The 25,989-nt window shown below is 37.9% G+C and overlaps 1 long non-coding RNA gene across 1 annotated transcript in view; it reads left to right on the forward strand.

Annotated features, from left to right (window-relative positions):
- The window catches only part of LOC139356122 (uncharacterized), a 30,016-nt gene extending 15,369 nt beyond the window's left edge, over positions 1-14,647 (forward strand). Inside the window, exon 2 of the long non-coding RNA XR_011607518.1 lies at positions 14,523-14,647. This is a non-coding gene — a long non-coding RNA (uncharacterized lncRNA). The remainder of the gene's footprint in view (positions 1-14,522) is intronic.
- Positions 14,648-25,989: the final 11,342 nt, after the last annotated feature.

Below are 25,989 nucleotides of genomic sequence, written 5' to 3' on the forward strand. Positions count from 1 at the left end.
CAATATCCCCTCCTCCTGTGCCTAAATGTGCTTTCCTGCAAATATCTCCAAAATAACTCCTTGTAAAGACCACTTTCTGTATATTGCCACATCAAGAAAGACATTACCGGGAAGAATGGCAGGTAATTTCATTCTTCTCAGCCATGACAAACACCCAAATGCCATTATGAAATTGTTTATAGGAGAAACTTCAAGAGAAGCTTCATGTAAGACCTCCATGAAGCAGCCAGGGAAAAACAAAAAGGGCCACTCCTGCACTCCTGTAGCAATCCACATTTGGAAACACACCTTCCCATCATATGTGGATAGCTTTATTTGCCTCCCACAGTCTGCTCTTTCCTCAAGAAACATCGGTTTTATACCCTTACTCATTCCTTTCTTTGAAACGTACTCCCCAAGGTCATGGCTAGCTGGGATTTTCAATGACACTTTGGTAAATTCTATAAACTTGCTCATTTAATATATATGGGGAGTGTATCTAGTACACAGAGCCTGAAGAGCTGTAACACTTTCTATGGGACAGTCTCTGGCAGCTGGGGTTCCTAGGTATGCTGTAGCTATTGTCAATAAGATTCTTTCGTTGGAATCTTGCATCTGAAGGAGTCAAACGAGAGAGGCAGGACTTGGGCATGCATTTAGAGGGGACTGTGGCAGGATCAGGGTTCTGCAGATCCAGCAGCTTGGCTGGTACTTCCCTGGTTCCACAGCTGTCTGATCATGGCAGAGGCACGTGATAGCTTTTGATGCCTCAGATCTGCAACATGGTTTTGGGAATCATTCCTGGGAATGAAGCTGCCCTTGCAGGGTTAATGAGAATTACAAGCTGGGTTTTAGGCAGAATTCTAGTTAGGCGTTGAACCCAGTGCACTAGTTCATTTTGACTTGCTTCCCTGCTGGGGTTAACGAACCAGGAGTCACATGGCATTCTGACCACCTGCTTTCCCATTGTTCTCACAGACAGAATCTCTGACACTGAACCTTGTTACCTAAAAATTGTTTAAGGTGTTTTTCGAATCCTGAATTCTAGCAAAACAAATGACAACAACCGATCTAAAGACCCACCCCCCCAACCCCCAGGAGTCAACTCAGCACAGGAATGCCATCTCTTCATCTCCCTGCCTGTGACTTCACTCCTCATTTCTTGACCAATCAGTGATCCCCACACTTTAGGTTCTAAGTCATTTCATACCATTTATGCTCAAACTTCATTCAATAATAAATGTCTTACTGCTTAAACTATCTAAGGCACATTCTTTTCTCAGAAATGGAGCCCTTCCCCACCTACTCCAAGAGGGAGATGACATCCATACAATCCTCAAACTGAGAATTCCTGAAGTAGCAGGGTTTTCATGCTTTTCTGTGTTCTTTGTAGATTTAGCACACGCTCCTCTGCTTGGTTGAGTCCTGGACAGTTTCATATGCAAATGTGGTGATAAGATATCAGTGAAAGGACATTTCACTGTGCCTCATGGGGAAAGCGCTGACTTTTCCAGCAACACATAACTCTTCTCTAGTCCTGTAGAAGAGGGCCACCCCACAAGGCTAGAGCGGAAGGATGATGCAAAGTGGCAGGAAACATCCACCCCACAGGGTCAGGTTGGCCCACAGGACTGGAGAAGAGTTATGTTGTTGGAGAAGCCAATGCTTTCACTACTTTCCCTTCCTGTGAGGCACAGTGAAATGTCCTTTCACTGACATCTCTAGTCACCAAATTTGCAAGTTTTAGGGTAGAATGGTGCCCTTTGACCCTCAAGACTGGCGTTAAAGAAGCCAATTATCCTCTTCTGATCAAGCCCACAGCTTGTCAAGCTCAGTTTCATTGCTCAATATTCAGAAAGGCTTCTTCCTCACATATACCGTGCAGATGCTCTACACATTAGCAGGTGAATGTATTTTTAAAAGCATTTGAAGGTGTAAAATATTATCTTAAAAATCGCTCCATAGCTTCCCTTTGCAATTTACCTCATTATTCTTTTAGTTGGGCAGTTATTCCTAAATACCCTTGATGCCATTTTATGTTCATTCTTTCTTATCTAGGGCTCGTTAGTATAACCTAAGGTGATTTGGGTTATGTATAAGTCATTTTAATTTGCATAATGAGCCCCAGCGCCTCTCTAGCGTGAACTAAGAACTAAGGAAAAAAATTGACGGCTTCAAGAGAGCCAAAAAATTGGTTCTTTTTTTTTTTTTTTTTTTTTTGTTGGGGAGGGGATCCCTTTATAATCTTCTAATCAGGGCTTGAGGACAATGCGAAGTGGCAGAAAAGACCAAGCCAATGACACTAGATTAGGAATTGCACAAAAGTTCACTCCAGGAGGGACAAGATGCCACCTTTGTAGTGAAAACAGGTTTCCCTTTTACACATGACCTTTGAGAAGCCTACAAGGTACTCCCAGATAGAGCTTTAAGGAACAGCTATTTCTATTTGTAGAAAGCTGATCTGAAACAAAGGGCATAAACCTAAAGGAGAGAACATCCCTGAACAGGTGAATTGCTACAGAAATGTAGGGCTCAGATGGACGAGCAGTAGTAATATACAATTCATACTTTTTTTTCTCCATAGCAAACACATAATTTTCAAAGTGTCCTATATAAATTATGTTCATAACCCCATTTGATGCTAAAACAAACCTATGGGGTTGATGCTGTTATTACCAGTACTTTAGAGATTAGGAAATGAAGGCTTAGAAATAGTTCATAATTTACCCAGGGCACACAGCTCGTGAGTAGTTGAACCAGAATTACAACCTAGGCAGACAGACTCCAGTGCATGAACTTCTAAGCAGTACACCATACTACTTACTATACTTAAGTCTTACCATCTAGGGTGCTCACAGAGCTCTACATGGATAACCTGGACCATGGAGAACATACTTGCCAGACACTAGATCGACACACCAACATGACACCATGGCAAACTGCGCTAGGCCATGAGTGACAGCAGCAGCAACCATGTAAGAATATATTGTAGGTGGCCAGGCGCGGTGGCTCATGCCTATAATCCCAGTACTTTGGGAGGCCAAGGTGGGCAGATCACGAGGTCAGGAGATCGAGATCATCCTGGCTAACATGGTGAAACCCCGTCTCTACTGAAAATACAAAACATTAATCGGGCATGGTGGCGGGTGCTTGCAGTCCCATCTACTTGGGAGGCTGAGGCAGGAGAATGGCGTAAACCTGGGAGGTGGAGCTTGCAGTGAGCGGAGATCACGCCACTGCACTCCAGGCTGGGCAACAGAGTGAGACTCCCTCTCAAAAAAAAAAAAAAGAAAAAAATATATATAGTAGGTGGGCCATTTCAAAAGGGCAATGGTACACGCTTTTGGTGTAGACCCAAAGATCTATTCAGGAATAACTTTGCCACTTATTTGGTTTTTTTTTTTTTTTTTTGGTTTTTTTTTTTTTTCTTTTTTTTTCGGAGACAGAGTCTCCCTCTATGCCCTAGGCTGGAGTGCAGTGGTGCGATCTCAGCTCACCGTGATCTCTGCCTCCCAGGTTCAAGTGATTCTCCTGCCTCAGCCTCCTGAGTAGCTGGGACTACAGGCACGTGCCACCATGCCCAACCAATGTTTGTGTTTTTAGTAGAGATGGGGTTTCACCATGTTAGCTAGGATGGTCTTGATCTCTTGACCTTGTGATCCGCCTGCCTTGACCTCCCAAAGTGCTGGGATTACAGGTGTGAGCCACTGTGCCTGGTCTGCCACTTCTTAAGAGATGTTGAGAAACTTATTTTAGAACAAAGAAAAGTTATTTTTTTCCTTTTGATTATACTACCATCTAATAGATTATGGTCAGATTGCTTTAAATGAAGCCTGTATAAACCTGTGAGGATGTATTTCCAAGCTTCTAACTGTGAATTTCAGTCAAAAGGAATCTGAAAGAATGACATTTGAAGTGACCTGAGACTTTCTGCCACAGATACATCTGCATCAGATGTCACATTGAAAGGATGATGGGTGTGGTGGTGAATCATGTACATCAACTTGACTGGGCCACAGGATGCCCAGACACTTGTTCAACATGGCTTCTGGGAGTGCCCCAAGAATGTTTCTGGATGAGATTAGCATTGGAATTGGTGGACTGAGTAAAGCAGATGGTCCTCCCAAATGTATGTGGGCCTCATCCAACCCACTGAGGGCCTGAATAGAACAAAAATCAAAAAGGCAGAGGAAGATTGAATTCTCTCTCTACCTGACTGCTTGAGCTGAAACATCAGTCTAATACTCTTGGACTCAGACTCATGCTATTGGCACTCTTGGTTCTCAGGCCTCTGTGATACTGATAGGCTAGGAGAGGTCCCCAAATGCCAGTAGGATCTTAATCCCAGTTGGTGCCCAAGTTCTTGACACCATTACAATAAGGAAATCAAGAATGAGTCAGAAAATGGGCAAAGTATGGAGATTTATTGCAAAGCAAAAAGTATACACTTTTTTTAACACTTTTTTTTTTATAATCAGGAGAATGAATCACACCATGAAGTTTGGGGCTTCTACTTTTAGGGGTTTCTTTAACCAAGGGGTGGAATATTCATGAAGATTCCTGGAAAAAGATAAAGATTTCTCATAGCTGTGGTGTCACCTATTTTTACACAAAATACAGGTGTTCCCATGTATTAGTCTATTCTCATGCTGCTAATAAAAACATACTTGAGACTGAGTACTTTATAAAGGAAAGAAGTTTAGCTGACTCACAGTTCAGCATGTCTAGGTGGGCCCTCAGGAAACTTACAATCACCACAGAAGGGGAAGCAAATACGTCCTTTTTTCACATGGTGGCAGCAAGGAGAAGTGCTGAGCAAAGGAGAGAAAAGCCTCTTATGAAACTATCAGATCTCTTGAGAGCTCACTTATTATCATGAAAACAGCATGAGGGTAACTGCCCCTGTGATTAAGTTACCTCCCACCAGGTCCCTCCCACGACGTGTGGGGATTATGGGAACTACAATTCAAGATGAGATTTGGGCGGGGACACAGCCAAACTATTATCCTGAAACTGTCATGTCACTAACGGGTGTGTGCTTTAGTGTGTTAATGAGCATAGAATGAAGTCCTAGGTGAAACCTAGGTCAAATCCAGTACCGTGTTGAGTCCAGTTTGTCTTAGTCAGCTTGGCCCACACTGTGGTTGTCAGGATCTTACTGGCCCCTAACTGATGCAGCTATTTCAACAGTTTCCTTTTTACAAGTATGTGAAACTGCTGTTTGGAATGTTCTATCTTCCTGTAACCATCCTGTACTATTTCTGTCTCATTTGAACTCAAACTAGAATTTATAGCATGGATTTTCCTGGTTCTTAATTTTTTGATGATAGATCATGGGACTTTCCACCTACCATAATGCTTAAGCCAATTACTTGTAATAAATTTCATTACATATTCATTACATCATATATATTCTTTATATATCTAATATGTTATATTAGATATATTAGCCACATATAAAATATATGTATAATAGATATGTAATTATATATGTCTAATATATTATTCATTTTATATATATATATCCCATTGGTTAAGTTTCTCTGGAAAACACTGACTAGTACAGTGGTCATCATAATTCTATGATTGGAGTATAGCATAATGTAATTGAAAGAATGCCATTTTTTGGATTAGACAGTCCTGAGTTTAAATTCTTTCTCCATCATTTACTAGCTTAGTGAACTTGAATAAATCACTAAATCTTTCTAAACGTTAATTTCCTCAACTTTAATATCCTTAGAAAAAGAACACTACAAGGAAGTTTGATAAAAATATCAAAGAGGTAACATATTAAAATGTACTCACATACAGGTAGATTACCACTCTCTATGTGTGGGATATATGGAAGCTAAACATTAAACCAACTGAACACAGACAGAGTGGAATGATGGTTGACAGAGGATGGTAAGGGTAATAGAGAGTGTGGGATAAAGTGGGGGGTGGTTAATGGGTACAAAATACAGTTGGACAGAATGAATAAGATCTAATATTCAGTAGCAAATAGGGTGACTATAGTTAACAATACTTTATAGTATATTTAAAAATAACTAAAAGAGTGTAATTGAAATATTCCTGATACAAAGAACTGATCAACGCTTGAGATGATGGCTACTCCAATTCCCCTGATTTGATCATTACATATTGTATGCCTGTATCAAAATATTACATGCACACATGTACCCCATAAGCATATATAATTATGATGTATGCATAATTAATTTTACAATGTCCAAGAAAAAGAAGTGATGAGAAAAGTATCAGCTCACATGTTGAGAGATTAATGTATGTATCATCTCCTTGCTTAAGAGCTTAGAAGGACTTGGAGGAGATGAAGTTGGTTTTCCTCTCCCAACCCCCAAAATGTAGTTGTGTTTAGTTTTTTGAGTTATGAGGTCTTGGCCTCAAATAGTTGTGATCAACTCGTGTAGGAGGTAAATGCAAGCCAAACCTAGGTAGAGAGAATTTGGAAGGCATCTCACCATACCAAGACGTAGTTAATACTGATTGTAGCAGGGATTATGAGTGCCCCGGGTGCTCAGGGCTTCAGGCACGGATCAAACACTGAGACCTTAAGAGAAGAAAGGGGAGCTTCTGCGACTCTTACTCAGAGTACCAATGCCTGCCAGACAGTGGGGGCCCATGCCTCATGCCGCAATAATGAGAATGTAGGACTCCAACCCTGCTCTGCCAATAGAAGTCCAGGATTCTTGCCTTATACTGTGGAAGAGATGGAGGTGACTTGATAGTGATGGAGACTGAAGTTTTTCTTCAACCAGGGGAAGTAGAGGCTTATAGTAGATTAAATTTGGCAGAAAAGAAAAAAAATACAATTATTTCAATGAGTATACGGTGAAATAATTTTACAGCAGATTAAATTTGGCAGAAAACAAAGAAAAATAACATTATTTCATTGTGTATATGATGAAATAACTTTTAGAATTATTATAGCATCCTTTTCATAGTTTTAAAAGGCATAGACTATTTTAAAATGTTTTAACGGGGAGCACTCATTCTCTTGCAGCGGTGAAAGTTTCCATGCTCCCATCCCCAAAAGCAATGAATAAAGGGTTAATTTTAAAAAATGAAGAGGTAGGAGAACATAAGGAACTGAATTATGAGTAGCTTAGATATGCTTTCTGTCAATAGGAATGAAAGCTACCACTCCTAGGTATTAAGGCAGGAAGAACAGTAGCAAATAAGAAAGAGAAGTGACGATGGAAAACCCTAGTATGTGCCCGGCACTCCCCTAAGTGTAAGGGACAGTGACATATGACCTCCATTATTGTAGATATGAAGACCCACATAGGGTTTTGAAAATTTGTCTCTCTTGTACAACTCATAAGCAGCAAAGGTGGAATTTATGGCAGTATGTTTTCTTGCAAACTCTTGCTTTTTTTTTTTTTTTGTCATCCCATAATTGTCTAAGGTGCCTGGTGCTCCCCTGGGGGAGAAAGTTATGAGGAAACACTAAGATACTTAAAGTGAGCTTACTGAAATTTTATGTCACCTGGCTGTTAGCAGGGAAATTCTAAATTTGAAAAGGGCTGAAAGAATCTTTCTAAACTTACACACATTTAGCTATGAGACTTGAATTTTAGGGACAGGAGACATGAGTGATTGGAACAAAGCATCACTCAGAAGAGGCTCTGTGGTCCTGACAGCAACTCCATGGCCAGGGGTGAGCTGTCTTGGGAAGAGTCCCACAGGGTTTCCAGCTCTCAGCTCGGGGCGCAGGCATTCATGCTGCTCACACATGTGGCTCCTTGCCTTCATTTGGATGATAGACAAGGCTTTAATTTGTTGGGGCAAGGATAAATTACAGGGAGACAATTCAGCTGTTGTAAATTATACACATTCTTTCTGTGTTGTCTCTTAAGACACTTACATGGGAATAGGAAGTTCTATTATCCCTGTCAACCCAAAGTTTCCTTTGTTTTCTCTGAAAAAAGAGTCTTGGCCAAATCAGCCACCATACATGCCTTTCCCTGTTAGGAAATTTAACCAAAGATCAAACTGAAGCTGGACGTCTCACCAGCGCATCGGGAAACACAGGCCACATTTATTTGTCTTTTCCCCCTTTTCGTCTTGATTCCTTTCTCATAACATTTAACACATTAAGAAAAAAAAAAAAAAAAGCAGGAAAGATGCAAATGTGAAAAATGCTGGCAAAGTAATTAGAGTAGTTCTGGAAATACCCAGAGAGGCTGGGTAAAAATGTAGAATGCTTATATATGAAGAAGCCAGGCAGCATTGCTAATTTTAGAACAGAATGTCTCTTTTTCTTGTTCTACTCCCTCAACCACAATAAGCAATATTTCCAGCAAGCAAGTCAGACTCAAACAATACATAAGCAGGTGAAATAAATAGAATGAAATGACATCGATGGTTTGGGCTTCGGAGGGCAGCAATATCCCTCTTCTAAATGTCCAAATAGTCCGTGTTGCATCCACAGTGTAAACCCATGACTAACAAGATACTTCAGCAAACAAGAATCTGGTACTTCCATAAATAGGGAAGGATGTTGGAGAGGCATAGCTGTAATTGTCCTTCGGAAAGTCATATACCCCTCCTCTTTGTTCTTAAGTGTATATTTTTCCTCAAAATCATTAAAAAGCTAAAGAATATTTCATGGCATAAGATCGTCTTTTGTTTGAGACACACCCATTTTTTCTTTTTTCTCTCTGCTTCTCTCTCTTTTTCCATAAAACATTGGACATCAGGGGCACTGAGCTGAGTAAATAATTTTTCAGATCTCAGCTTGTTTTCATCATTATTTGGTTTCCTTCCACTTTATTTCCCAATTCCTTTTATTTTCCTACCCTTCAAATGTATTCACTGTATTCACTCTAATGCTTTAAATATATGTGTGGCTTTAAAACAATCCTTCAAAATATGTGAGGTTTTTGTTTTTTGTTTGTTTGTTTGTTTGTTTTGGTTTGGTTTTTATTTTAGTGTGCTTTGCATTCATTTAAGTAGGAATGCACCATGACTCTTTTTTCTAATTTTTTTCAGTCAAAAAAAATTTTTTTTAAATAAACAAACAACACAAAGGCCCATGTGTGTTATGTTTTAGTTCAGGTTGTCCGGAAAGAGAGCCTGAGACAAAAGCTTCTGTGCAGATGCGTATCTGGGAATGATCCCAGGGTGCTGGTGGGAGGAACAGAAAGAGTAAGCAGAGGAAGAGGCAAGGCTGGCCCATGAGCCTGTTATCCAAAGTGATGGGCCCTATCTGTGATGGGACCTTGATTCCTCTGGACTTTCTTAGGAGTTGTATGAAATGCATCTCAGGGTCTTCTGCCCATGGGATCAAAGTGGAAGTATTTATTTATCTATGGTTCTCCTTTGGCCAAGTGGGGTCCTTCGGGCACTAATCTCTCAGTACTTTGGGGATGCACCTGCATCATGCTGGGAGTTATTCTGTAGAAACTTCCTACCACAGCTTCAGAGAAGCCCCAGGGAGGAAACAGTTTTTGTTTTGTTTTGTTTGTATGGGCCAAGATTAGGAACTGCCAAGTAGCACCTGGGAACATTTCCTTGATGTGTATGTGAAAGTGGTTGCCACGGCAGTGACTAAAGTTTTTCTTGGGATGGATCAAAAAAAAAAAAAAAAAAAAAAAAAAAAAAAAAAACATGGGAGTGATACTCAATGGGTGTCTGATACACTAGGCTACTGAATGTGAATCTGTTACTATTTGGGCCACTTTATATTTCATTGTTTGCATATACCACATTTTGCTTACAAAGTCTCAGACTGCTTGTAGCCCTGTGAACCCGTAACTGTGGTGAGGGTCCTCCCACACAGTAATGCCCTTAGATACAGGTCCAGGAGTTCCTGTCCTGGCATCCAGACTCCAGAACGCCCTATGTCTTCCTATGGTGCTTGGGACCAACCAGGTCAGCAACGTATCAAGGTTGGTGACCTGAGACTGGACCATGACTTGTGTGGATCCCAGTTCCCCTTTCTTCCTTTTGAGGCTCTTTCTGACTCTCTATTTTGCCTGTGAGGTTGACCAGTTGCCCTTAAGAGCTCCTGTACTCATTCTTCCTGGGGCATGTGAACCCAGATGCCTCTCCCCACTGCTGGCACCCAGAACGGTCTCTCCATCCGCTGGGGGCTCTGCATATCAGGTAGTGCTCATGGTTGGCAATTCCAATCTCCTCCGAGGGCATTTGAGACCTTTATAAACTGTTGATACAGAATTCTAACAGGCTTTTTCTGTCTATATTTCCTCTTGCCTACAATCAATAGGTTGACATCCTGCTCTCTGTGTCTGGTCCTAAGCAGTGACTGATGAAGGACAGACATACCTTGAGAAAAAGATACTGGTCTTCTCTCTCAGCCCATGGGCCACTGGCCTCCTTCCACTGTGGGCAGTGTGTGGAAGACAGAGGTGTAGTCAACATTGAAAGAAATCACATCATAGGAACACAGTGATTAGACCCAAAAAGATGAGAAGTAATGACGTGTCATTCCATGCTTTCGTTCAACAACTTTAACTTCACTTGAACACGAAAAGAGAACTAATTATCATTCATGTTGTCCTGCATAATCTAAGACTGGAATTTGTGGACATTATCAATCCAGCAGAGGAAAACCTTTGATATAGCTATTGGATACCAGTATTCTTGGATGAATGAATGCAAAACTAATGACATAGTGTTCTGAGTCATGATGTAACCAGCATTAAATAATTGAAATTATGTAACTGCACAGGCAAGAAGATCTATATCTTCTGTTCTATTCCCTCAACCACAACAAGCAATATTTCCAGCAAGCAAGTCAGACACAAACAATACATAAGCAGGAGAAATAAACAGAATGAAAGATATCAATGGTTTGGGCTTTGGAGGGCAGCAATATCCCTCTTCTAAATTTCTATATTATATTATAGATATAATATATATGACCTATACAATATATCACATATATTATATATTATATATCATATAATATAACCATAATATATAATATATCATATAATCATATGATTATATATGATATGATTATGATATACTATATAATATATAGTACGTCATATACTATATAATATACAATATATAATATACAATATATAATATATAGTATATCATATAATATAGAATATAACATGATATATATTACATAATATATAATATAATTAATTATATTATATATTATTATCTAAAGATCTATCTTATTTCAAAAAAACAGTGATTTCAATAAAATTACTTTTAAGTGATTAAGAGTCATGGAATTATAAATAATATCAATCTTTTCCTTTTTCTCATAGCAGATGTGAAATAGACTGAAATAGCATGTTTGACAATAATGAACATGAAGAGATAATTATTGGATCTGAACTAGAAGAGATGGTACCTAGACAGTATGACAAATGTTCACATGCACTAATTAGACAAACAAGAAATATTTGAGAACCTCTTCTGTACTTATCATTCCAAACTATCATTAATAAGCCACTGTTCTCATGTAGACACCTGAGGTTTTAAATGTATTTTCTGATCGGATTGTACATACAGATCCGAATTCTGCCAAAAATATTTGCTAGAGTCCCACATACCCAAAGAATAGTCTTGTTCATACACAGCTCTTTATGAAATCGTGAGAGATTTGCTCTGGTCCCTATTCAAGAAGAGGGAGTGCTAAAGAGTATCATATACACAAATGTATTTAATTTACCTAAGCACCAGTCTTTCTAGAAGGCTGCATCCTTTTTATCCCATCAACACTGCTTGTGGTTCTAGTTTCTCCGTGTCTGCACCATTTGTATATTCTGATTTTCAAATTTTTATCAATCTAATGGGCTTAAAGTGATAGTTGATTGTTTTCGGTTGAATGTTGTTGATCATTACTTCAGTAGAGCTTCTCTTTTAATATTTCTGAGCCGTTACATTTCTCCTTCTGTAAATTGTATTATCATAACTTTTCCTGTGTGTCTATTGGTTAGCTTACCTTTTCCTGCTGCTCTGAGAAGTTATATTAACCCCCTCTTCACTGCAGATATTGGAAATATTTTCTACCAGTTGATCACCCATTTGGTAACCTTTATTAAATATAAACCTTAATTTAGATGCAGTAAAATCCATTCATTGATTACAGGCAGTCTTCCATCAAAATGTATGCTCTTAACCACTAGCACTGCATTATACAACCCAACAGGTATTCATTTCCAGCATGATGCAGGTGCATCCCGCAAGTACTGAGAGATTAGTGCCTGAAGGTCCCCACTTGGCCAAAGGAGGACAAAAGCCCATAGATAAATAAACACTTCCACTTTGATCTCATGGGCAGAAGATCCTGAGATGCATTTCATACAACTTCTAAGGAAGTCTGGAGGAATCAAGGGCCCGTCACAGGTAGATGTGGAGGTAACAGGCTCATGGACCAGCCTTGCTTCTTCCTCTGCTTACCCTTTCTCTTCCTCCCACCAGCACCCTGGGATCATTCCCAGATACACATCTGCCCAGAAGCCTTTGTCTCAGGCTCTCTTTCCAGACAACCCAGGCTAAGACACAAGACACATAGGCCTCTGTGTTGTTTGTTTATTTAAAAAATATTTTTGACTGAAAAAAGTCAGAAAAAGAATGAGAGTCATAGTGCATTCCTACTTAAATGAATGCAAAGCACACCAAAAAAAAAAAAAAACAAACAAAAAACAAAAAACAACCCTCACATATTTTGAAGGATTGTTTTCACTTCCAGAAAGCAGTCATTGATATTTTCACTATAGCTGACAATCCCTGTGAACAAACAGAAACTAAATTACTTGAGTGAACATTCTAATTGGGGGAACTTCTATTAGATATTCTGGATGTCTGAATTCTATTAAGCCCAAATATCCACAAACCTTTAGCATACTATCAAGATGAAACGATCTGTAAGCCTGTTTTACTCTGCCAATGATCCATTTCTTGGACTTCCTTTATTGGGAGACTATTCTCGACCGTCTTTCGTGTTTCTGAATGTCTTGTGAACAGAGCTTTTTGTTGCAGACTATCTTTCCAAAGATGGTTGTTTAGCGAATAATCTTGGACGATAGAGATAGCCTCTCGCTTCAGAGCAAAGAACAAACATGCTTACTGTCCACTGAAATTTGGGTAATCCAAACTCAGGACTCCTTTCCTATAACAAAATTCACCATGGCAGTGGTGTCACCCAGCCGTTATCTCATTGACCTGTGGGAATTGGGGCTTGGGGAATTGATGCAATTGTGGGGATAGTCATGGTGTCTAGCTTTGCCTAAGAGTTTCATGTCTTCTGCTGGCATCCATGAAACTGTTGGAGGTAAACTTGTTGGTGCACATGTAAGATACAATGTCACGTTTAAAGTTCTTGGCGCTGCTAGTAGCAGTTACTTATCCAATTCTCAACTGGTAATTGTCTGTACTTCTGCTTTCACAACCTGATCCTTTTCCCAAAAACCTTTCTTTGGGTTTTCTAAGACTCATATTCTTACACCACTTTCTTCTTTCCTATTTATGGCATCACATACCCTTGGAGCTTTCCTTGATCTCCATGGCTTTTGCTCTTTAAGCATCTATGAAATTCCTCTCTCACTAAACTTCTAAATGATTAGGCTCCCAGGGGATAGATAGTAAACCATTTTTTTCCCTTTTTACTCTGCATTGTCCCTATGGGAGGCATTCTCATCCATAATTTTTTCTGCCATTCTCATCAGTGCTTGATTTTACCAACTCTGTACCCCCAGAGATCTCTTTTGGGTTCCACACCCAAATAGCCTACTGTCTGCTCAACATTTTCATCTAAATATCTCAGAGGAACTAAAACTCAATACATCCAAAATAGAAGTAATAATTATTCCCCCTAAACCTACTTCTGCAGGTTTTCTGTCTTGATAATGGACATTATCGTCCACCTAGTGATTTAAGCCAGAGGTTGGTATACCCACATTTAATCAAACATAATGCTCTGTTGATTCTCTCTCTTAAATATCTTTGGAAGCAGAATGATTTCCTCCATTGCCACGTCCCCACCTGATTCCAAGTAACCCCGCCTGTATCCCACAGTGTGACAGCAGCGTACTCAATGATCTTTCCACCTCCACTTCTGCTCCCTGCCAAACCACTTTCTATTCTAACCAGCATGACCTGTCAAAAGTGAAAAATCTATTCATTTAATCTCCCTATCTAAAATCACTGGATGGCCTCTTTCCATATCATTTATAATGAAGTCCCACTGCCTCAGTGAGGCTTGCAAAACCATGTATTTTTCTGGGCTAGCCTCAACTCATACGATTCTTTTCTGTCCACTCCCCGCATATCTCCTCATAAACACGATGTGCGTCTTTCCTGCCTAAATGTTGTTTGTTCTACCTTGAATGCCTTTCTCCCTGTGGTAGATTAAAGATGTCATTTTTTGTTTTTGTTTCTTGCTTTTTACTCCCGTTTAGAGGCACGGTTTATTTTCCCTTTTCCTACAACTATGCTGGCCATGTAATTACTTTAAACAAACTGAAGTAGTTCTGTATCTAAACCTCAAGAAAACCTGGTAACCTTTTTCTTTTTGTCTTGATCTGTCATCTAAGCAATCTGGCTACCTTTGTGGAGAGGCTGCGTGGAAAGGCCAGATGATGAGGCAATAATTTGATCCAACTTGGACAGAAAAGCCCAGCCTGAGAGCAGACCCCAGCTTTCAAGATATCTACCACCTGTAAGTGGTATACATCTTAGATATTCCAGCCTTGTTGAGATGCCCAATGACAAAAGTATTAAGTGACAGTACATGGAACAGAAGTATTACCCACTGGAGCAGTCAACCACACAATCATGAAAGATAATAAAATGACTGTTTTGTTAAGCCACTAAGTTTTGAAGTGGTTTCTTAAGTAGCCACAGAGTTAAAAGTCTAGCAGGTGAGGCAAATCCATAACTAGAGTAAATGACTACACTAGTGAGAGTAAAGAATTTTGCTTTCATGATGGAAGTGGTCCAGAACAATCATCCTGCCCTAGGTGGCTGGCTGGTGACCTCAGGGTATGGCACCATATTGGAGGCTGACTTTTAGTCCTTGTGGTTGGCAAGTTATAGACACTCAGAAGAGTAACCATTTCACTTTTTTTTTTTTTTTGAGGTGGAGTTTTGCTCGTGTTGCCCAGGCTGGAGTGCAATGGCATAATCTCAGATCAATGCAATCTCTGTCTCCTGGGTTCAAGCAACTCTCCTGCCTCAGTCTCCTGACTAGCTGGGATTACAGGTGCCCACCATCACACCAGGCTAATTTTTGCATTTTTACTAGAAATGGCATTTCACCATGTTGGCCAGGCTGGTCTCAAACTCCTGACCTCAGGTGATCCACCTGCCTCGGCCTCCCAAATTGCTGGGATTACAGGCGGGAGCCACCACGCCCGGCCCCATAACACTTTTGATGTGTCAAAATCTGTTTGCTGGGTTTCCCTGCCACCAGCACCACTTTGTTCATGAGCTCAGTGGGCACAGACACGGGAGGCTGGGAAAAGGTTGGATTTTAGGAAGTACTGACCTGCTGCCACACAATGGGGACAAGAAAGTCTAGAATTCAGAAATTGTCTACGGGGCCTAAATTATTTCAAATCCATATGGTTTCAGAATATGTGGAAATGCACTAGTCCTCTTGCCCAACAGTCTATTTTTAAAAACAAGATTAAGTTATACTTTCATGAAGAATGATGCATATGGCTAGACTCCAATGGACTAATATCTCCAGAGAACCTCTGTTTTGAAAAGTGAGTCCTGGAGCAACAACTTAGTAGCTGTGTTGGGTATAATTTATGGTGTTGATTAATTTTTAGTGGTTAAAGGAAAAAGTATATAGAGCATTAAATGGGAAGGAACTGGAATATGATTATAAAATAAAAAGGCATATGAACTGATGGGAATCTTTGTAGTAAAAAAAAAAAAAGAGCAAAGATAAACAATGCAAATTGACCATAAATCAAGCACAGCTATGCAATAGGGGGTCTTACTGCCAAAATGTGTGCAAGATCTAGGGACGTGGCTGTAACAGACGTTCCTTTCCCCACAATTCCTTTTTCCATTGGCTCTTAATCTCCTCTTCCATGAGTATGATGGAGTCATTGAGGGTATACAATTAACATGCAATAATAAGCAATACGCTATTAATAATAAGGAAGGAGACCTTAGAGAGTCTGATCCAATTTCAAGGAAAGAAGATGTTGAGCCTGTGTCACCTTCTTTGGTTTTGCAAGTCCAAAAGATAAAATAGCTGAAATACTCATAAAATATCTCAATTTCTGTGTTCCACTTGTAATTCTAAGAAGGTCATGGCTCCCTAAATAAGACAATACTGGAAGTAAAAAATGAACAACTTAATTTTTCAAGTCTGAGTTTCATCACACAAAATGTTAGGTTTATAATGGTTTTCTAGTGGTGTTGATGAAGATGAAATGAGATAACACCTGAAGAGCATCTACCAGTGTCCAAGTGTTTTCTTAAAGGAAAGTAGTAAAGAGAGCAATTCAAAGCAAGTATTTATTGAACATTTGGTGTGTGACTCTATGATAATAAAGACATTAAACAGATTCCAATTTCATTACATTTTAAAAACTACTTATTATAAAAAAAGTCATCTGTGGATTAATCAACTTGATAAATAATAATCGTATCCTGCTAACAAAGATCCTGTGAGTTGATTAAGATTTTCCCTCTACAAACATGTTGGCTGAGTCTGCGTATCTGTTGTACAATAAGAAAAATAAACATCTGAGGTGGTAGTTTAGTTAAATCTAGTAGATTTTTCTAAAGCCAGAACATCTCATTTAAATAAAGCAAACATTTAACCTCCACATTAGACTTTTAAACAGGGCCCTAATGAATAAATTAAATTCCTAATTTGTTTTGGACATCATTAAAATGTTCCGCTATAATCTGGAATACATACATTTGGGATGACTGGTTATAGAGAATCCTTAAGATAGATGATAAATAAGAGATAAATAAGAGGGTTAGCTCATAGTCTAAATTCAAGCTTTCAATTTTTTTTAATTTTTATTTTCGGAACTTTGCCTGGGCAGGAAATACTCTTACCCCTTTCATATGGAAATTATTTCCACAACATGCACCATCAATATTCATCAACTATCACACCAATTAACAAACCGTGAATAATCTGGAACAAAAATTTAATGCATGAAAACCCACAAACATCTAGGTGGCTGTTAATAAGGCTATGTTTGAGGTAATCACACACAAATTTAATTTTAAATATGCTTCCCTTAAGGAAGGGGTATCAATGTTAACTTAAGAATTTAATGTGTATGTTTTAACAAAATGTCTTTCAAGGAATCTTTGCAAAAACATCACACCAGTAACCTGATTACCAACCAAACATTTATATTTCTTTTACGGAATGGAAACAGACTATTCCCTTTATACTGATATAACTTTATGGACCTCCTTCATGGAATTAATATAACCCTATACCATCTTGATAAAAAAAAAAAATTGTCAAAGAAATTCTTTGAATGCATACTTTATAAAAACATATGCTTTTGAAATGAGTACTAAAAGAACATTTTTCAGCTTTAAGCAATATCAAAGTTTAGACCAGGGGCTTCGAGGTTGATCATTTCTGTAAATGAGCTCGTACTGTGATTTTAAAATTTACACACACTCTAAGTGACCTTCCAAACTAGTGTTTTAAACTGGCGACTTTTCATCCCAGATAAACTTATAATATTTTTTGGTTTTGTTTTCTCTAAATTTCATGACAGAGAAAAAAAGGATGTCAACTGCTTCTGCATACACCACAAGATCACCAAGGTCTGGAAGAAGCACACAACTTTCTCTGCAGCAAGTAAGCAGCAGAATGGCAGAACTCCGACCTGCCTGCTTCCTACCCTTAATAAGAATCCCCCGCCTTGGTAAAAGATTAAGGTAAAGCCAATAAAGGTTGAGGAGAGGGAATTATAAGGATATAAGCTAAAATTAATTACACTGAAAATAAAGCTATAATAGAAAGGATCAACAAGGAGGAAGCTGATCCCTGCAAAGACTAATAAAGTAGATAAATCTCTGGCATGACAAATCAAAGATCAAAAGACAGCATAGATAAAGAATATTAGAAATGTAAAGGAGGATTAATTATAGCTGGGGTAGAAGTTTTAAATGTTACAAGAGAAAATTTATAAAACCCATATGGCAATACATTTTAAAATAGAACAAAAATGGTAATTTCCAAGAAAATATAATTGACCGAAGCATATTGAAAAAGAAATAAAAACCTGAATAGATGTATCAAGGTTCAAGAGATTCAATTAATAGTTAAATATTACCCTCCCCAAAAGGAAACCATTCAATAAACATTTCAGGCCCATATGACTTTTTAGGTATTTTCTATCAAGCATTTAAGGAAGGTATTATTCCAATAATATGCAAACTCTCTAGAGTGAAAAAAAAGAACTACATTTTACAAATCTAACATAATTTTGTTAGCAAAATCAGGTAGCTAGAGCTTGAAAAATGAAAATTACAGTTCAGTGATATCATTCATGAGCATACAATTTAAAAACCCCAAATCAAAAAATATTAGTAATTCAAATCCAACAGTGTATATTTTGAAATTTCAATTCGTTATTTTTAAATCTTACCAGAGAATGTCTTTTATCTAGGACATTTAATCCATTTCATTTTATTTGACTTCTGTAATTCATTAAATGGTTTCTTATTTTCCTTTTTTTCTTTTTGTTCTTCCTTTCCTGAATTCTCTTCTGATTGAATATTTTGTCATTATCATTCTGTTTTACTTTTTTTTTTTGAGATGGAATCTCGCTGTGATGCTCAGGCTGGAGTGCAGTGGTGCAATGTTGGCTCACTGCAACCTCCGCCTCCTGAGTTCAAGTGATTCCTGTGTCTCAACCTCCCAAAATGCTGGGATTACAGGCATGAGCCATCACACCTGGCCTGTTTTTCTTTATTTGTCTGGCTTTTCTTGTTCCTTTTGTTCATCTTTTGTTTTTTAACTTTTATTCTATTTTTAATTGACACACAATGATTGCACATACTTATGAGGTATGATGTGATGTTTCAATACAAGTATGTATTGTGTAATGATGAAATCAATGTAACTAGGAAATTCATCACCTAATTTCCAGTGAGATCATTCAAAATCTTCTGTTTAAGCTTTTTTGAAATATAAAATACATTATTGTTATTTCTACTCACCTGATTTGTGCAATAGTTTCACTTTTTTTTAACTTTCATATTGATTATACAAATATTCTTGTTTCACTTCTTTTTATGTATTTGGAAGTTAGAGACCACAATTTTGTACAATTTTTAACAAAGTCTAAGTTTTATCAATAGTATCATTAGTTCAGTCCCAACTAGTACAAAAAGGCCTTAGAAAGCTTTGTCTCCAACCAATTCTCTTCAGTTCATATGTTATTGCAGTCTAGGATTTTAGTTCTCTCCTGTTTCTCTTTTTCTAAGTTTTTATTGTTTGATAGAGTCAATGTACATTTTGATTTCTCTACAAATTTTCCAACATCTTTGTTGATTTTTCTTTTTGCATCTTAGACTTTCCATCTGAAATAATTTTCTTTGTGCCTGAAATTTTTTTTATGATTCCTTTGCTGAAGTTGAAGGTTTACTAGTAGCAAATATCTTTCGGTCTTTGTTTGAAATTACCTTTGTTTCACCTTCATAATTGAAAGACACTTTTGATGTATGTAGAAATAAAATTTCATGGTTATTTTCTCTTCCTCCATGGAAGATACTATTCCATTGTCTTCTATCTTCCACTGTTGCTGCTGTGTAGTCACTTGTTAGTCTGACGTTGCTCCATTGTAGGTGACTTGTTCTATCTCTGTGGCTGTTTAACATTCTTCATCAGTGCCCTGCAGCTTCACTGACATCGTTAGGGATGAGTATTTGGATTGCCTTCTTTTCTTCCTCCTTCTTCCTTCTTCTTCCTCGTCATCATCCTCCTCCTCCTCCTCCTCCTTCTTCTTTCTTCTTCTTCTTCTTTCTTCTTTCTTTTTCTTTTTTCTTTAGACTCTGCTTGGGGGCTAGGTGTACCTGTAATCCCAGCATTTGGGGAGGCTGAGGTGGGAGGATCACTTGAGCCCAGGAGTTCAAGACAAGCCTGGGTAAAATAGCAAGATCTCCCCATCTCAAAACAAACAAACAAACAAACACCTCTCCCACCCCAAAACAAAACAAAAAAAATTCTGCTTGGGTTTTGATGAGATTTCAGGATTTGAAGATTGGGAAACATCACAATCCTAGGTAAATTATTAGCTACTATTTTTAATATATTGCTATGTCCCCATTCTCTTTTAAATTTCCATCTGGAACCCTGATTAGATATTCATTACTTTTATTTCATCCTGACTTTTCTGTTCTTTAACCTCTTTTGAACATATTTCTAGCTCTGTGTTTCCTTTGACTTTTATAGGCTTACTCTTTTGGGTTATAACCTTCAGTTTACTAACTCTTTTGGCCTATGTATTTATCTGCTATTTAGTCCAGCCACTGGGGGTTTATATTTTACTTTTGTAAAATTCCTGAAAGCTTCATTTGGTTCTTTTAAAATATTTGCATAATCTTCTAAAGATTTAACTTTTTTCAAAGTCTTATTTCCAGCCTCTCTTACGTCTTTAACTGTATAAATGTTGTTTTTCACAATATTGTGTTTCTGAAGGGTTCGTTGGAATTTCTGGATACATTCTATGTATCTCTTTAGATTTCTTTTATACTTTATGTTTAATTTATAGAAAATATGCTACATGATGAGAAAATGTTTTAGTTGATATTCTAGTTCATTAATTAATTGGTTTTATTGCTGTTCCTTTTCAGCAATTCAGCTCAACTGAGATGTTTGTTTTGAAAACATGTTTAATTTCCCATATTTTGCACAAATCTCAGAAGAATATTAGCTAAATTTATTTTGAAATATTTAGTTTGCAATAAAAACATAGTTTCCTTGGGTGCCCATTTGTTACCTTTCTTTAATGTGTTTGAGTTTTTGATTCTTGGTTACCAGGTTGTGTGTGTGAGAATCTGCCTCACCAGATTCTCACCAGCAGCAGTTGGTTCTGACTACAAGAGCCTGTATATGGTGATGGGGGTGAAAGGCCTGTGTTGGATTTTGATATGGTTTGGCTCTGTGTCCCCACCCAAATCTCATGTCAAATTGTAATCCCCAAGAGCCAAGGGAGGGACCTGGTGGGAAGTGATTGGATCATGGGGGCAGTTTCCCCCATTCTATTCTCATGATAGTGAGAAAGTTCTCACAAGACCTGATGGTTTTAAAAGTGGCAGTTTTCACTCATGCCCTCTCACCTGCCACAATGCAACACATGTGTCGCTTCCGTTTTGCCTTCCACCATGATTGTAAGTGTCCTAAGGCCTCCCCAGCTATGTGGAACTGAGTCAATTAAAACTCTTTTCTGGCCGGGTGCAGTGGCTCATGACTGTAATCCCAGCACTTTGGGAGGCCGAGGCGGGTGGATCACGAGGTCAGGAGATGGAGAGCCTCCTGGACAACATGGTGAAACCCCATCTCTACTAAAAATACAAAAATTAGCTGGGCCATGGTGGCACGTACCTGTAATCCCAGCTACTAGGGATGCTGAGGCAGAAGAATCGCTTGAACCAGGGAGTTGGAGGTTGCAGTGAGCCAAGATCGTGCCACTGCACTCCAGTCTGGCAATAGAGTGAGACTCCATCTCAAAAAAAAAAAAAAAAAAAAAAAAAAAGAAAGAAAGAAAAAAGAAAACAAACAAAAAAAAAACCTCTTTTCTTTATAAATTACCCTGTCTCAGGTGATATCTTTATAGCAGTGTGAGAACGGACTAATACAGACTTAATGGCTTCTCTTCCTTATTGGGCTCCTGAGTGATCTCAGAGCACAGCTTGTCCTTGGTCATGTGTGGACACACTGGCATTGCCCCGTGATCAGTCCAAATATGTCGAGGTGGTATAAATCAATACCTTATTGTCCAACGCCATTTCTCCTTTTCATTTCCACATGACTCCCTCCTGCCCCTGCCCTAGATCTGAGCTTTGAGCTTCCCTGAAATGGCTCGTAATCCACCAAGTGCTCTTCCTAAATGAGTTTTGGATTTTGGTTTTCTTCCTTTTTTCTTCTCTGTGATTCTGATCTCATTTCATTTCTACATCTTAGGAAGTTCTCAGAATTTTTTTTCCACTGATATCTTCCCTTGGTTTCCAGTGAAGTTATGAGATTCTTTTCTAAGATTAACCTGACATTAAACTGAATTTGTGGTGGGAGGGGAAGTAAGACGCCTATGTTCACTTTAGTTGCTTTTTCTGATCTCATCCTCTGATGTTTTTCTATTTCTATTCTCTTTTGTGTTTAAATAAAATTATTGCTTTTATGACTCCCTAACATTTTTTGAAATATGGCTACCCCATGGTTTAAACATTCCCTCCAATGTGACACTTCAAAAGTTTTACTAATGTAAGTAACAACAGAGTGAACATACTCGGAGATATACATTTTCACATATCAATAATATTTCCATAGAAGCTTGCTGGGAGCAAAATTACTATATAACACCTTTTTGAATAAGTAAATTGTGACTGAATTTTAGAAAAAGTTGCTGTAACAGTGTCCAGTAGATGTCAAAGCTTAAGATAAATCTGTCTGGTGTGCTCTGTCTCCCCTGAAGAGACACAAGAGGCTCAGTTTGGGGCGTTTCTGCTGTCAGCCTGTCTGCAATGCTGATTAGGAGCAACTGACTGATTTCACCATGTTAAGCTTCACACAAAGAAGAAAAAGTAACACTTCTGCCAGCTGTTTCAAAAACAGTCATGTGCTATATATAAGTAAAGAGTAAAAGGAGATGACATCACTTCTATTTTTATATCTGATTCTAAAGCTATTTTTGCATGTATAACTAGGAAAATATGTAATTATTATGGATTATATATATGTTATATCTATACATATACACCTCTATCAAGCTTTATCCAACAACACGTGTATATGTATATGTGTGTGTGTGTATACTGAATGTTTGTGCTCACCCAAAATACATATGCTGAACTCCTACCCCACCATGTGATGGTGTTGGGAGATGGGGTCTTTGGGAAGTGATTAGGACTAGACAAGGTCACCAGGTGAGGACCTCAGCCTGAAGAGATTTGTATCCTTATAAGAAGAGTCACTATAGACCTCACCTTCTCTATCTGAGCCTATGAGCACACACTAGGAAGAAGGTGGTCATCTACAAGCCAGGAAGAAAGCCCTCTTCAGAACCCAACCACTCTGCACCCTGACCTTGGATGTCTGGCCTTCAGATATGTAAGAAATACCTTTCTGTTGTTTACGTCCTATAATCTATAATATTTTGTCATGGCATCCTGAGAAGGCTAACACAGTGTGTGTACACACAAATACATACATTTTTTTTTCTATGAACCAAAATGAAAAGCTTCACAGATGCAACCTAAGAATTTTTCATCCAAACATTTAACATTACAGCTCAAGGATTCTCTTCTTCAGATCTGTAAGAAAGCTTCAGAAAAATAGTCTATCTCTCCTTGATTCAGATTTTGACCCTTTATATCACCAGTTTCTCCAGGTTACCACCAAATAATTTAGGCTGCTTGCTACTCTTCATATTGAATCCTGATTTCTGATGGGGCCCCTAAGGATAACTTCACATTTCTTTTGTTCTATTTTCTGGTAGCATTACAAGAAGTCTCAGGATTTTGGTCAGGTAATATCATAGTTTCTGTCCTTGTCCAACGAGTATCCTATTAAGAGATTTTTGGCTTATATGGAAGGTTTCCACACCTGTGGCTAGCCTTTCTCCACTATTTTCAAAAAGCCTTTTTTTTTTTAACTGCAAATAATGAAATAAATAGGTCTGTAGATATAATGATACCTCCAATGATTGTGTTATATAAATGCCATGTTAAACTAGGTTTTAAAAAATATTCCATGAGGATAATTTTCTAAGATAAAAATCACAAGTACAGAAGTATAGCTGACAATGGGGCAGAAGATTAAGTATAGATTTTGCAGCCCAGCTGGACTCCTGTATTGAAACGTACTAGTTGTATGACTTTGAGAGAGATACCTGATTTTCCTGACTTTAATTGTGAGGTCTTAGAATGGCATAATAATACCATTCCTTAGGATGGTTAGGAAGATAAATATACTTTATGTAAAGTCCCTGTTTGATTCTTGGCCCATAATTGTCCTAAATGGCAATATTCTAGTGGTTATTTTTATTGTTATTGCTTCTGTTAATATTTTCACCTTTGTTTCCTTCTCTACCTTCAGCCCTTGCAAAATATTGCACTAAATCTTCTTTCTACTGCTCACTGCTCTGAGCATCATGAATTGCATAAGGTTTTCAGTCATACAGAAATAAACCACTTTCTTGAATCTTTCACACTCTGACCATGTGATTATGAAAAAACTCTCTAGCCTCTCTGTACCCCAGTTTCTTCATCTGTAAAAAGAGAACAGTAACACTTATTTTATAAGTGTTTAATCCATGAGGATTAAATATAATTATGTACATAAATGTATATAAAGCACTGGGGATAGTACTTTTACTTTCAAAGTGAAAGATTATAATAAATTTTGGTTTCTATTAGTATTACTGAATATTACTAATTCTTTGATACATTTTCCCACCCCCCAATCCTCCAAAAAATGCCAAGCAAGAGTCTCTGGGGAAACCCATCGAATATACTTAAAATTTCACTTGGTTTCTTCCATAACCATTCATATCACAAGATTCCCTTTCCTATACCCAAACCCCAAATTATTTCCTTTGCTTGCTTTACAGGAAGAGATGTTATAGAGAACAAGCTGAACAAATACTGCAACTAGAAAAGGCAGTTTAAATGAGTACCCCTCAACTGATTTTTTAAAAATGATGCTAAATAACCCATTATACCCCAAAAGAGAAAAGCAAACAGGTAAAATCACAACCTACACCATGAAAAATATCCCAAAGTGAAAAAGCAGTTTTTTAAACAGTTAGTGAAAAACATAAGTACTACAAGTACATACATAATTTCATCATCCACTGTTTCACCGTTAGATGTATTCTCTTTCAGGCATCTGTTCAAGACAAAGCCACAGTGAGTCTCTTAAATTACTTACAGCTCTTAAAAACACACACTTTGGGTTGCAGTTTTTAAAGTATTTAAATTTTATGTAAATGCATTTAAAGACAGTTTTATGCCCCTGGATTTGGAAGGAGCTAGCATATTTCCCGTTACCATACCACTCTTCGACGGTTAAGGACTGTACTGAACGCTAATTAAACCCAGAAAATATGTCGGAAAAAATTGAAATTCTCAGCTCATTTAAACCACACCTTGTAAGGTATTCTAAGAGATAATGAAGGTCTGGCAGGTGGCAGTGAAAAATTAACTGATGGGGATATTTATTTTTGATTCATTTTCAACATTTTGTTTCTAAGGACTCTGTGTTTATGAATATGCCCAGGAAGTTTTATGATTTCATCTCTAAGACTAGATTACATAAGTTTTGATTGAACCATCATACTTCAGATCATGGGATCTTAGAAACTGTTCCTTATAATTCAAGAAGATACTCTAGTAATAACCCATATATACAGCAAACCTGTTTTATGTTTTCCTTGATACAATCTGACCTCAATTCTTTGCATATTTTTCATTTGCAATAAAGCAATTTTATAACTTGTTTATATGTTATTTTATTTTTAATTGCTTAAAACATATCCAAGGGAGTAAATTGGTATTGTCTTTTGGCCAGAAACCTGGTAGATAGAATAAAACTATTTGGAGATAGCAGACTGCATGTTATATTTTCTTCAGTCATCTATGTAAAAGTGACATCAATGAGAATCATGTGTTACCAAGAACGGCCTCCTTAGACTTGTTTACCAAAAGAATTCTCTCCTGATTGCAGTAGATCACCATGAGGAAATCAAGTCTACAGGCGCAGTTGTACATTTTTTCTACTTTTCAGCTGGAAACAAGGGATGCAATTACTTTTTTTTTTTTTTCTCATCAGGGAAT

This window comes from Macaca nemestrina, chromosome 9 (assembly GCF_043159975.1).
Source record: "Macaca nemestrina isolate mMacNem1 chromosome 9, mMacNem.hap1, whole genome shotgun sequence".
In the NCBI taxonomy this organism is placed as follows: domain Eukaryota; kingdom Metazoa; phylum Chordata; class Mammalia; order Primates; family Cercopithecidae; genus Macaca; species Macaca nemestrina.